The sequence below is a fragment of the Rhinolophus sinicus genome, chromosome 17, assembly GCF_057876585.1.
Source record: "Rhinolophus sinicus isolate RSI-liver-muscle chromosome 17, RSI-T2T, whole genome shotgun sequence".
In the NCBI taxonomy this organism is placed as follows: Eukaryota; Metazoa; Chordata; class Mammalia; order Chiroptera; family Rhinolophidae; genus Rhinolophus; species Rhinolophus sinicus.
The window spans coordinates 157,048,944-157,063,747 of record NC_142517.1 but is presented as its reverse complement, the minus strand read 5'-3'; the positions used below and the strand labels follow the sequence as shown (position 1 = coordinate 157,063,747).

Below are 14,804 nucleotides of genomic sequence, written 5' to 3'. Positions count from 1 at the left end.
TCTTTCTGTTTCTCTAGGCTGGAACTTGAGAAATGACAAGTGCTCACTCCTTCAGCCAGAGAGACAGTCTTCAAGCTGAGTTTGTGATTAACAGTAAACGCGCATGGCTCTGAAAGGTCTTGCTGCAGCAGGCTGGTTAAAATGTCCACCAGCACCTTTCAAGCCGTTTTGGGCCTCCAAAACACAGAAAGTGATTTCATTCTAGGGTCAAAGCAATGTGTTAATAGATAACGATGACTCATGCATAGTAGCTTAGAATCTGTCTTTCCCCAAAATGATCCACTTTTGTCTCTCATAGGCTTTGTAAAACTGCATATGAAGCTAGCTCATGTTTACCAAACTGTTTTGTTTTGTTCCAACTATGCTCTTGGCTATTAACTGATCAAAAATAAGCAACAGTAATATCATGGAGATGAACCTTTAATAATCTGCAGCTTTAAAAGATATCTTCCTTGGCATGCTCACCTTTAAGTTATTTGAGGAGAGGCAGAAGTAGGAAAGTTCATTACTTACTGACTGTTAGCTTAAATCATGTCTGTACCAGTTGCATTCTGGAACAGCTGCACATTTTCTACATCTGTTTTTGGGAATTCCCCGATTCTTCACCCTCTTTCCAACTTTCACCTCTCCGTTAAGCTTGGCATCTGAAATGTATTCTGATAAAGGATATTAACAGAAACCCAAATCATCAAATTCTGACTATCCCCCGACATAGACAATTATTGCTGTGGCAGCTTTCCTCCTACTAATCATCCATTTCCTTTGACTATTTAATTCCGTCTGCCTTTTGTCTTGCAGAAGTTCAGTCTCTGAATTTACAGACTCTTTTCAATGACTTTAAGGAAGTCATTTTTTAAAATGCTTTTCCACCTAAATCCACAAGCAGCAGCATAGTGAGATATGTTTCCTTTAAACTTAGTGGCTGATAACCTTGATCAAAGAAGGAAAACTACATTAATTTCACATTCTTTTTTTACTGAATATTATTTGGAAAAGCTAAGCCATCAAGGAGAAAAGTGAAAATGCTTAAATAATGCAACATATTGTTTGGGGAATAAATGACTCCTCTGGGAGTAAACTCACTCTTTCAGAAGAGTGATGTACTTAGAAACATTCCCCCTGAAGAATTGAATTCTTTCAACATTTTGTGGTCTTCACTCATTTAATCTTGGGTAGAATGTTAAGAATCCCTGTAAGATATACTGTTTTCCTTACCAAATCCAATGGTTCTTCTAGCGTGATCAAAAATGAAAGGTCATTGGCATCTTGTTCAAATGTTTGTACTTTGACAACTGCATTCTGATTACTGTCCCCATAATTGTAGAGGACACTGGATAATGCTACATACATTTTGAACAGTCTTAATCCTATATACATTTTGAACAGGGATGTTTGTAAATTACAGCTGCCATAATTTTAATGTATCAAAACTTTGAATCAGTCAGGTGATGGGTTATCCTCCCTGTCACCATTAACATGCCCTAAATTCCTTCTGCATACAAATGCAGCCTGTAATTTCAAAATAAAGAGATGACTTCAGCTTCCTAATGATACGCTGGTACTGGGACAGTCCAAAGAGTGGAAGTAATTTAATAGTCTCCCCTGCTTAAGATACACATGAAGTGCATAGTCAGTCAGTTTCATCATCCCTTGATTTATTTATAGTTACTTATCTTCAAAAATTTGGCCTTGGCATTAGTTTCTTTTGCCTCAGATTCAAAACCTAATCCTTGGAATGTACCATAAATGGAGGAACTCAGTTTATGCTGCTTATATCACTCCTGTTATCAGAGGGAAAAATGCAAAAATCAGCCTTGAAATGTTATTCAGATTGAAACTTGCTCTTTTCCATGAAAACTAATCTAGTATTGTCTATGAACAACAAAGAATTTAATTAAAACTTGCAAACAAAAATTGTCCTAGACCAATGGTATTTAAACTCAAGTATAGTAGAAGGTGAGAGGAAGAAAATTTGAGGGAGTAAAACGTAAAGAGCAATTTTTTTCATATATATAGATATATCTATATATAGATATAGATATACGGATATATATAGATATATATCCGTATATCCATATATTGGGCTTCTTTGTAAAATTCCATATGAAGCTAGGCTTTCACAGCTTTAAAGTAGAATCACTTTCCTAGACTATTCCTTTCAGGCAACAAAAGCCTTGGGCAGATGGAGAAGTCACTTCAACTTATTGTGACTGTATTAGGACAACTTACCTGAAAAGGAACTCAGATTGTAAAGTTGAAAATCTCTTTATCTTTAAAGATTGTTTTTATAATTTTATGCAGTTAACTACAAGTTATCAACCACTAAGCCAGGACTCAACATCAGTTTCCATCTCTTATGTCTTCTAGTAACTTACATAACTATCATCTACCATGCTTTCAAAGACTCTCTTAGCTTCATCAGTTTCCACAATGACAAAATACACACTGCAAATATGGAAGGATGGCCATCACACAGTGTCTAGAAACACTCCTTACAGACCTGTATGTAGGACTAGGAGAAACATAAAGCATTTTTAAGAATGGTAAGTTTGTGCTTTCTCTAACAATGAGAGGCAGAGACTTTCCTAACATTTTTGCATAACTGATTATTAAATTTTTCTCATTACCTGGAACTAAAATTCCTACATTGCCAAGAAGCAAACTGACAACTGAGATTAAAATGGTCAACTTCACAGTTATTTAACATTAACATCATGACTTACACAGAGTGGTTGCCCATTAATTATTTATTGAATGAATTTGTCTTGAAATAATATTGAAGACAATGCCCATCTTTTTATGGTTTCTGCTGACAGATTTTGTTATCTTCTCTCTCCTACTTCTTTTTATAGAGTAGAAAACACTTCTGTTCCAAATTCTGCAACAGAAGTTATTTAAACAGTACAAAGAAGTTATGTGAAATTTGGGATTAGATCTTCCAGGAGGGAGCAAAAATAAACTTCTTGCCTGTGAACCTGAGTCTCCCACAATGAAATTCAGCTCATCACCAAAAATGCTCAGCAGGAAACCACATGAGCAGGTGAAAATCAGAACTGCACAAAAAATGTTTGCTTGAAAAGTGAAACCAGTCAACTTTGGGCTCTCTGCCAAATTGAATTTCTGCCAAAAATTCTTCTGTTTTTACATATCTGCAGTAAGCAATTAAAAAAGTGTTAGAGTTAAAAAAAAAATTTCCAAATATAGTCATGTCTCCATCAACAGTTCAATCCAAAAGAAAATAACTAGCCACTCTAACCCAGTGGGTCAAGTCTAGGCAGAACATCCAAACACCAACACACACACACACACACACACACACACACACACACACACACACACACATTTTTCCTTGGAGGACCATTTAATCACATGTAGTATCCTACTCAATTTGCAAGATCTAGGAGGAAGACCTCGAGAGGTTTTCAGGATGTCCCAGTGCACTCTTGAGTTGGAAGCCTACCAAGGAAAGCAGACATGGCAGAAAGCCCTAGGTTCCATTCTCCAGCAGTGCAGGGCCTGAGGAATATGTCATAAACTTCACCAAGCCTGACAATTGCCATTACAGAGAATATCTTAGAAGGAACAATTCAAAATGTTAATGCTGTAAAGCACTTTCCACATTGTTCTTTACACAATCTCAAACTTGAGTGCAGAATTGGTGAGTGGCTTAGACCAGACACAAATACCACTCATGTATCAATACCAGTCTACACACACACACACACACACACACACACACACGCACACAATTCCTGACACCAAACCATGTATCGTCTCCTCAAGAGCTCCATCACCAGTCTTCGTTTTTGTCTTACCATACATGCTCCATCAGCTCTCAGCTTCATTTACATTACACACAAAATATATCTCTAGAAAGTATGGGGGTGCCAAAAAGATATATATACACATGACTCGTTTTCATCTTTTGTTATCAGTATACGAGTATATTGAGCATTAAAATTGTAATATAGTTTTTTTCCTTTATTAAAATGTGTATACATTTTTTTTGGCACCTTCTGTATTTAACCCCTAATCTTATGGGGCCAAACCTTCTAAAATTCAACATGGCTTTTTTTCTTTAATATTACCCACAAACGTATTCAATTCTCAAATTTTCAAGTTGTATATTAGAATAGAGAATATCTGAGCTCCTCAGGAATAATGATAAATGTGATAAGGAGTCAGTTAAAAGTGAATAAAATGATTGTTGAGTATGAGCATATGTGCAGAACCATGAACCTTTATAGATATCAGGGTGCCCCCAAAATATATACACATGACTTGTATTCATCTTTTGTTATCAGTATATATTGAGTATTACAATCTTAATACATTTTTTTCCTTTCTTGAAATGTGTATACATTTTTTGGGCCCTTCTGTGTGTGTGTGTGGGGGGGGAGGTGGGGGCAGCCTGGGAATGGGAGAAAAATCGCAGTTTATGGGAAAAATATTGAATTGGCTTTTGGTGAGGTGGATTTAGCTCAAGACTGTGGGAACAAAGGAAACAAGGGTCAATGGCAGCTGACAATGGAGGCCAGGCTGAGTGACAGGAGGTGTAGCATGGTTCCTTTCAGCTCTTAGACCCATCCCTGAAGACTGGAGTCAGGAACCCTTAACAGCAGGCCCCCAACACTCCTGAACTGTTCTTGGCCTTAGTTTTGAAACGCATGACCTAGTCTACCACAGGCTTCATCCTATCTTGTCTCTAGTCCTCCTTACTTCTGACCTTGTGATTTACTTTCATGTTTATAGTTTAGTTTTTCATCCCTTGAACCTGACACCCTGCGCCGTTTCACTGGCTCATAATCTTTTTGCTTTCTCTTCAACTATTGGATTCTTCTTGCCTTTGCTGCTCTAGATTCCCTTGATAAACAGTCTGGTCCTCCCACTGGCACATCTTTCAGTGCCTCTCTCCTAAGCGAGAGCTCTCCTTTCATCTTTACTCAGACCCTGTGAATGGATACAAAATTCAGAGAGAGGAAGCAAATTAAGGCAGAGGCGCTGATGGGCAGGACATGTTGTGTATGGGGAGATTATTATCTCTCAGGTCTGAGAGAATATTTTGAGAGTCCAAGAACTAAGTCAAAGTAATGAGAAGGTCCAACACGTGGCTTTGAGCAGTTCCATCGGAAAGGAGACAGTCATTAGGGTTGAGGTGGTTGAAGAACTCAGTTTCTTGAAGTAATGTGATGCTGACATCACCAAGGATAACAGAAAGGTTATTAGTTCCAAGTTTAGGAATGATTGTAATAAAAAGAGATCACATAATAACTTTCTACAACTCCAGAAAAGACAGAAGTTTAATTTGAACTCAAGAGTGCCCTCCTGAAAGGTAAGGATTCCTTTAACAACAGAACAACTTATTAAATCAGGTAGACAATTTTCTCTCTTAAACAATTTTTTAGTGTGCTGTTATTTTGAATGTTCAGTGTCTAGAATAACTTGAAACTTTATATTCCTATCATGTTCTCTGGAAAAGAGATAATGGTTATTATATTACACTAGCCTCATATATTAAATAATAATAATGATGATGATGACAATAACAAAAGCTTATAAAGCACTTACTATATACCAAACACTATTGTTTTAATCACTGTAGAAATATGAATTTATTTAATACTCAAAACAACCCTATAAGATAGATACTATTAGTATCTCCATTTTCAGATGAGGAAATAGGCACCGAAATAAATAATTTGCCCAAGGTCACCCAGTAGGGAAGTGTAGGAGCCAGATTTCAAACCCAGACAGTCTGGTTCAAAAGTCTGTGTTCAAATAATTAGGGTTTATCTAACAACATTTTCTGGTTTCCCAGCAAAGTAATATGTTGAGTTCATTTGGAATCACTTCTGGCCCTAGGAGATGATGTTTTCGTGATTCTGGTAAATTGTGTCCATTTCACACATCTTAAGGATAGTTACGGTTCTAAGACTAAGGAATGTATTTCAGAGGTCTTTCATAGAAATGAGACAAAATTTCTTTTTTCTTTTTTTAAAAAAAGGAAGGAAAAAGGGAAAAAGGAAGAATACAGCACATCATCTGTGAAATCTTTCTCATTTTAAGATCTATTCAGATTAATCAAAATGTAAAGATAGTATCAATAATGAAATTTTATACACCAACTCCTGGAATTCCTTTTATATATCTATCCATGGGAGAATAATCCTATAGAAAAGGTTGATTACTACTACTACTACTACTACTACTACTACTACTAATACTATTACTATTATTATTATTGAAAAATGTAGCTTGACACTTTCTCAATACAAATGTTTACAAAATTATGTGTCAGGCTTGCTATACAATGCTACATAAAGGGTAAAAAATGGTGTTGTTATGGATGATATTATGGTTATTGGTTATTCGTTATTGTTTGAAGACTACTCATCTTTCTTTGAACATCCAATTACTTTAAGGATATGAAAAAATAGAGAATAATATGGAGGCACAGGTAACACCATGATTTACAGAAAATAATATATACATATCTACACATATATGTGTAGATATATATATATTAGAATAATGGAGCATAAATGAAAGAAATGGTTATAACATAACAGAAACATAATAAAAAAGCTGGGAACAGTTGAATTGAAAGGGTGAAGTAAATGAAAAGAGGTGAAAATTGAAGTTTGAGATAACTTACTGCTTCTATTTAAAGGACGAGTATTAAAAACTATAAATTGTAGTTTTGAGTTGAGAATTACAGTAATGGCTAGATCTTTTTTCAGAAAAAAAAAGGACTGTAACTTAAATACAAACACATGCCTTCTTTTCAAATTTCATTTCTCTGATATTTTACAGTGTAAAAGGAGTGGCTGCAGTCCAGCTCTGGATGACGGATGGATGATGATTCCTGAAATTATCCCTATTTCAGAATGAGTCAGTGACGGAAGCAGACATGGACTAATACAGTTACAATCCTAAAAATAAATGTTTTAAAGCCCTTCAGGACTCCGAAGTCTAGTATAATTTCGACTGAAGAAGTCAGGCTTGTAATGAGGTTCTGCTCCCACTCTGATGACCTGGGATGGCACAGAGGGCAGAAGGAGCTAATCAAGCTGCTGATGGCCATCAGTTGTTTTTCCTTTGGCATCCCTAGCTCTAGGCCCTGTGTTCCAACTACAAACTGTTCCAGGGCTTCACCTTCCTACATAACAAAACAGCCAGCGCCCCTATCCGGTGCTCAGGAAAATGGCTCAGGATCCAACGGAAGCAAAGACAGTGAATTTTTTTTTTTAAATTTATTGGGGTGACAATTGTTAGTAAAATTACATAGATTTCAGGTGTACAATTCTGTATTACATCATCTATAAATCCCATTGTGTGTTCACCACCCAGAGTCAGTTCTCCTTCCATCACCATATATTTGATCCCCCTTACCCTCATCTCCCACCCTCCACCCCCCTTACCCTCTGGTAACCACTAAACTATTGTCTGTGTCTTTGAGTTTTTGTTTCTCATTTGTTTGTCTTGTTCTTTTGTTGTTCTTGATTTATGTACCACATATCAGTGAAATCACATGGTTCTCTGCTTTTTCTGTCTTATTTCGCTCAGCACTACACTCTCAAGATCCATCCATGTTGTCACAAATGTTCCTATATCATCTTTTCTTACTGCCGAGACAGTGAATTTTAAATAAAACTTGTAGCTGGAACTGACAACCTTTTAGTAAGTGAAATAGACTCACTTTATTCTTGTGCCTTTCCAGGAACATTCCAACTTGACAATATGATCCTTGTGTCCCACAGTCAACAATTCTAACTTACAGAACGATCAATTAAAAGGTAATCCTTAGCTTTACAAAACGATTTTTCACTGTTTCCTTGGAGCACTTACTTACTGTAGTTACTTAAAAATGTCTGATTATTTGACAAAAGGCTTACTGATTAGATAGTATAAAGCTGAATTCTTATAATGACAGTACTGACTAAAAACAAACAAAATAACCAACAGTAGCAATATTGATAAAGAACCCATGAAGTTATAATGCAATTCAATGGGGGAAACGTGACTTTATTTACGAAAATTTAACATGCATAGTTCTTTAAAAAAAGCTCCTTTATGTGAGATCTACCTACATTTTATTTCAGTGAAATTAAGTTCCTATGAACTACAAAATAAAATAATGTAATTGTTATTCAACATTATTTTATACTTGGTGCACATTTATCAAACATTAAATCAACAGCACTGAGAACATGTTTTGAAACCATTTAAATACTGGACTTTGTTTTTAAAATTAATGGTGATACGAATTTTTTATTTTCTTTTTTTTTTTAGCTTTTCTGTGTTGGTAACTACCAAGTTAACGCATTTAGAAGTATACATACTGATATATTCAGATTTTGGAGGAAAATGCTATTGGATCTTGGTCTGACAGAGAAACTTTCCAAAATACATTTTTTTAGTATTATATTTATTTTAACTCATATGCATGCATGGGGCAATTTGGTAATTATTTACTTTTGAACAGCCAGACATATCTAAAGCATTCCATTCTGCAGACAACAGGATATATATCCTGCATACAATTCGAAAAATGTAGAAGAAAAAAATCTGCTTGCAGGTCTGCCAAAAAGAGCAGTGAAAAATGAAGTGTTCAATGACAAGATAGTGGGGGATGGGGAAAGCGCTCATCTAACACAGAAGATGAGCAAACGTAAAAGCTTAGTAAAATTAAAAAATAAACCAACCACTATTTTTGAGTTTTAACTGAATATATGGATCATGTCTCCTTTTTTTTTTAATAATTTATCCTGATTTTAGGAGAAACATGAAATGCAAAAATAAAACGCAACAAAAGATGTGGATGGAAAAAAAAAAAAAGAAAAGGTTTTTATCAAGGTATATCTCGAAATGTATCCCAAGTCATGGGGATAAAGTAGGGTTAGTTTGACATTATGGCACAAAGATTTGCAGAATAACATAGCGTTAAAATATAAGTCAGAGGAGATGGTTTCTAGTTCTTTCTGCTTAAATCTTATGAGTTACTACTTAATGTTTCTATGCCTCAGTTTTCTTACCTAAAACTTAAAGGGGTTAAACCAAATAGTTACCTATGCAATAAATTCCTTTTATCCTTGGTGACCTTTTAAGAAGTATAGCTACTCTACCAGGAATTTAGATTCCTATTATGCTGCTTACTGGCAGATTATTTTTATGCCATCATTTAGGCCCAAAGTCTTAAGAGTCATTAAATATAGCCACACTGTCATTTGTTGTGTCAAAAGTGACACAAATGATTCATTGGATTTACTGAGTGTCAACTTTTTATAAGAAAACAAAACCTTTGGTCTTTTCATCGCCTAACTATCAATTTGTCATTATTCTTTGTATTTTTACTGATTATATTGTACAAATGAGAAAAAAAAATCAACAAAAAACAAAAACTCAGGTTAGTTAAATTTGTGAGAGATGGATTCCAATGATTAGGAAAATAAATAGTATGAAGTTTTTATTCTGGAGTTCATAGGTAGCATTTCAAAAGAGGAAAGACATTGTGGACATAAGTGGTATAATAAATAAATATTTGGTCTTTGCCCCTGTTTTTGGCACAGAACTGTTAAACCCTCGGAATCCTGAGTGGCAGTGTCTGTAGTATGCTAATAAGATTACTCCTGGCTGCCTGCAGGGGAAGGGTGAGAGTAGAGGTAGCTTCAGGATGGATAGGAGCCAGTGGCCAGAAAAACCAACCAAATGATGAGAGGGTTAGAACATTCAACCTCACTTCGTACCTCCAAGAGGAGAGAGCTAAGGATTGAATTCAGTCCCCAATGGTCAATGATTTAGACAATAATCCTACATAATGAAACCTTGATAAAAACCTCTAAACAACAACAGGGTTTGGTGAGCTTACAGATTGGTGAATGTGTTGATGATGGGTGGCAAACTCAGAGAGGGCATGGAAGCTCTGTTACTATCTCTCACCCCCCATCTTGGCTGTTCTTAAATTGTACTCTGAGTTGTAGGCTATAGTGGAGGCAATCTGTGGGGTCTCCTTTAACTATGGGCATTAGTGTGAAAATGGAATGGAATCAAATTAAACTCAATTGAATTGAATTGAATTGAATCGAATCGAATCAAATCAAATTGAATTGTTGTACACTTAGTTGGTGTCAGAGAATTGGAGAATCAGTTGGTGTCAGAAAACATCACACATTTGCCATGAGAAGTGGTGTCAGGAAAAATAAAACACCACAATATAACATCACACCGTCATACAAAAATCATGCACCTACATGGAATAAATCAGCGTTCTAAAAGAGTCATTCCTGAATCAGAAAAGTCTGAAGTTACCCACTACTGTGCAAGGGATGATCTATAATTTGAATGAGCATAGTTTGTTTCAGAGGCAGGAAAAACAAATTACAATTTAATTAAATTTCAAAGTGTAACTTACATGCTTTCAAAAAGGGGGATGAGAAGCAAATAAAATGGAAAATGTAATGTCAATTAAATTTGATCCCCCACAGGTAGTTCAATCAAAAATCTTGGAATTACACTGCCAGGCACCTAGGAAGTGTCTTCCCTGCTCTATAAATTACTGAATCTACACATGACTCCTACCTATCAAACAGGTCTTACAGAATGGTGTCTGATTGCCCAGAATTGTGTGCATGAGAAAGAAGAGGGCAGAGACAGAGGGAGGCAAGGAAAGAAGAGAGGAAATGTCAGTTTCCAATACTAAGGTTACCAGGAGAGTCCAACCCAAATTGCCTCACCACAAGTAAAGTTTCACCAAACAAGGAAAAAGAACACTGACATGTAGAGGTTTATCAATTGTGGTATACGTAAGTGGGAGGCAGAAAGCCGGCACTACCTAATAACAGACAGCTATCAATGGTAAACAACAGTAAATGATCCAAGAATTTTGTGAGCTTTTTACTCAAAAGAAAATATGAGGAAAGACAACTAATCATTGGTTCCTCTGTAATCACAGAAGACTTGAGGCTCAGGCTGACGTTTTTGCATGACCATTTTCTGAAGTCAAGCTCTCAGTGATCATTAAAGAATGTCTACTTTTATTTTTCAGGTGGTTGAGGGAAGTTGTAGCTTAAGGATAACCAACACTGGATGAAAGCAGAAACATTTATTCAAAACTCCAGACTACATTCTCCCCAAACACTTGGCACTTTGCCATACTGCAGGCATCTGAAATGCTGACTGACTTTAAAAAATGGATTTAGTTTTCATTTACATGTTGATAGCAAGAAAGTAAAATATTCAAATATTAGGCAGAGAAGCAGAGAAACATTTAAGCCTAGAGTTTAAGACTTTCTCATTTCTCACCCAATATTTTCTGCCACTCAGTAGTCATATCTTCTAAAACTCAAAACAGGTTTTCTTTCATGTTAAAATGCATGACTCTGAATGTAGCTGAGGTAAATATTTTACTCATCTTTTGACACCCTGCACATATAATTTAAAAAAAAAAAAAAATTGAAACACCCTAAAGCTTATCAGTGACCAAATAGAGCCCTGGTAAAAATAAAATATTTTTCAGTTCCGCACCAGCTGGCTAAATTTATACTCCGTATTATGTAATCTTACAGTGTCCCTGCTTTTAGTTGGTGTGTTAAGAGATTCTGTTACAATGTTTCTCCCAAATCACTTCAGTCTCTAACGTCTAAACACTTACAGCACAACAGGACCAAATTAAGGTGTTCACAAGCAATCGAAGACAGAAAAAAATCCATTTGAAATAGTATGTAGGCCATGATACTTTTAAAGCAAAATCTCAGTCTTCTCTCTTTAAATTTGCAGTTACTATAATTAGGGCTGGCATATCCAACTGGCAGTGCTTTTCTTAATTCTGCAAAACATGTAAGAACCTGATTCTTTAATCCTTACTCCAGTAATACTCCCAAAGGAGATGAGACTGTGGCTGGAGCAAGAAGTGCAAAATCAAAGTAAGGCTGGGGAAGGAATAGTTTCCATACATTTCTTTGAGCAAGTTGCAACAGATGAAAATATTTTTCAACTCTTTCTTTCCCTCACCAAATTCTAAAATATACATATACAGTTTATATTTTTAAAACATATTCATTGCCTATGTTATCAATTTATGCTCATAAAAGATAAACTATTTTTTTTCAGTTTTCCCTTTTAGTTGTAAGTTGGAGTATAATTTTCACTCATGACTATTATTTACCTTTGGCTCATTATTCTTCAATATGAAATATAAAAAAAGGCTAATTTTGCAAAGAGATTAATATATGAAGCCCTAAATTTAATAATACAAAGTAATGCTAAATATTGCCATAAAAATAAAATCTGACTGAATACTTCCTTTTATAAGAATTACAATTTGACCTATGGTCTTCATTGATCTTAAGCAATCAGTAAGAACATTTTACAGTCCCGGAAGCAGACACATATCAATGCCTATATTACACATACCTTTTGTAATACACAGACTTAATCCCAAGTTCGTGGAAATGTCATATATCTTTACAGCTCTTCACAGACTAGTTTCCTTCCTCGTTTCGTGTACAGCAAATTTCCCAGTCCCCTGAAAGCAATCGGGGGAGTGGAGGCCAGCTCCACTGAAGGGTCTATCAAGCAAGTAGATGGGACGGCTGAATTTATTTTAGCCCTGTGTCTAAAGGATGCAAATTGGCACCTATTTTTAGGAACTGAGCTGGGTATAGGTGGGGCTTGAGTCAACCACTCTTTTCAGAAGTGTATCTCTGAGGGCACTCTGCCTCGTGGTGTTCTCGGCATGTATGTGTGCATGGGTCTAACACATGTGCAGTCAATCAAACTCTCTTCTATACCCATGGCCATCACACCAACTCTCAACTTCTGAATAAAGCCTGAAAAATAACCAGCATTGATGAGGAAAAGTACTTGAAGTACTTGCATCTGTTTTAATAATTTCAATATTTTAAGAGTCAACAATATGAAAATTAAACATGTAGAGAAAGTTCCAATATATTTTGGTGGAATTTGGGTTCTCAGAAAAAGGAAACATTGTTTTATTTACAAAACATTCTTAGGTATAGAAAACAGTTTTCTTCTTGAGGCTTCATATATAAAGCAAAACACTATTGTTGTGTTTCTACAGTAAAGGAAGTGTTCTTTAGGTTAAAAATGTGAGGGGAAAAGAGGTTAGAAGGCATTCTAGGGCACACTTACCCTGTGATTTCTGTCCAGTAATATTAGGTTTAAATCACTTGGCATGAGGAAGGGCAGGCAGCAGAAAGGAGTTACCTCACATGCTCCTAAAAGAATCATATTAAATGTCCTTTGCTGCCACTCTACTTACTCAGCACACCCTGCCAACCCAACCTAACAGGAAATAAGGGAATTCACATAGAATTGCCATTTAGCTCCATAATGTCAATATCTAATACATCCTAAGTAAATGTAAAACAACCAGCTTCCCTTGTCTTTCCTCTTTTTCAGTGTTTTCCTAGTTTGGTGTTATGTGTGTATCCAAATGGTCTCACAAGAAATCCAAAGAAAGAGGAAATTGCGCTCTGACTTAAGGAAAGCACCTGACTTATATAGTGTTTACTTCCTACAAAATGCTTACAAATGAGCTATTTGCCATATTATTTATGAATAAAGACCAGTATATACATTATATTTTCCCCCATATACAATATTGATTTCTATTACAAGTAGGTCAAGGAATGATATTCCATCGGATTAACTCTAAGAAAAAGTTTCTAAAATGGTGTTCCTGCATACTCCACAAGATTTTTCAGGATCAGGAGCCAGCATAGTCTATTTTAGAGCCATCCTGCCCAGTATGGTAGGTACTAGACACATGTGACTACTTTAATTTCAATTCATTAAAAATTCAGCTTCTCAGCTGCACCAGGCACATTTCAAGAACTCGATTGCCATGTATGGCTAGTGGCTATGTACTGGTGCAGATATAGAACGTTTCCATTGTTGCAGAAAATTCTATAGGATGATGTTGATTTAGAGCACAGGATTTTAGCACAGCTTTGACACTAAGTAAACCCTGTGATGTAGTAAGTTTCATAGGTTGTCTAAGCTTCATTTTACTTACCTGTGACTAAACAGGACTAAGTTTACCTACTTTAAACGATTGTTGTGAAGATTAAAAGACATAATACAAATAAAATAATAAATATAGTCTAAATCAAGGATAAATACATGTTTACAATTATTATTATTACTTTACCTTACTGTATACTTAAGAAAATGGCACTAGATCTAAAATTGAACCCGTTCAAGTGAAGTTATGAGGCGATTGATCCTAAAGGTAAATACAGTCAACCTTACTCTTGTATTTGCGTATAGATGATAACGATGCTTATGGTGGTTTTATTTTTTGTAAATATTATAATTACTCAAAGATCTGACTTCTAGCTTCTTCATTTTTCTCTCTTTATTCAAAACTATATGCTTTCTCATTCCATTATAGTGATAGCTTTCTTCAAACTTAAGTTTCACTCAAGATAACCTCACTTCAAACTTTCTGCTTTTGCCCTTTCAGGAAAGAAATATATTTAATTTAAATAAATATACATAAATTATTTTTTTTCATATTGTTTTCATTTTCCAGTGTTTATAGTAGTGCAAAGACTCAATGATTATGCATTGTTAAAAGAAAAAATAATGGATAGAAAAAGAAACCTTGATGGAACTTTATAAAATAATTGATAATGGATTAAACAATAAATATTAGCTATATAGTAGCATGCATAAATTGATTATCCTAAGATCAAAGAATAATTCAGTTATAGAATTAACTATTAGGTTGGTGCAAAAGTAATTGCGGTTTGTGCAATTATTTTTACCCTTTTAAACCACAA

The 14,804-nt window shown here is 35.3% G+C and overlaps 1 protein-coding gene across 3 annotated transcripts in view; it reads right to left on the bottom strand.

Annotated features, from left to right (window-relative positions):
- The window catches only part of XIRP2 (xin actin binding repeat containing 2), a 269,362-nt gene that overhangs the window by 65,382 nt on the left and 189,176 nt on the right, over positions 1 to 14,804 (bottom strand). Inside the window, exon 1 of one of the 3 annotated variants that reach the window (XM_019727352.3) lies at positions 12,412 to 12,585. The exons of the other annotated variants lie outside the window; for them this stretch is intronic. The gene's annotated coding sequence lies outside the window, so the exon portion shown is untranslated. Of the gene's footprint in view, positions 1 to 12,411; positions 12,586 to 14,804 lie in introns of those variants that run through there. 3 annotated transcript variants of the gene reach the window in all.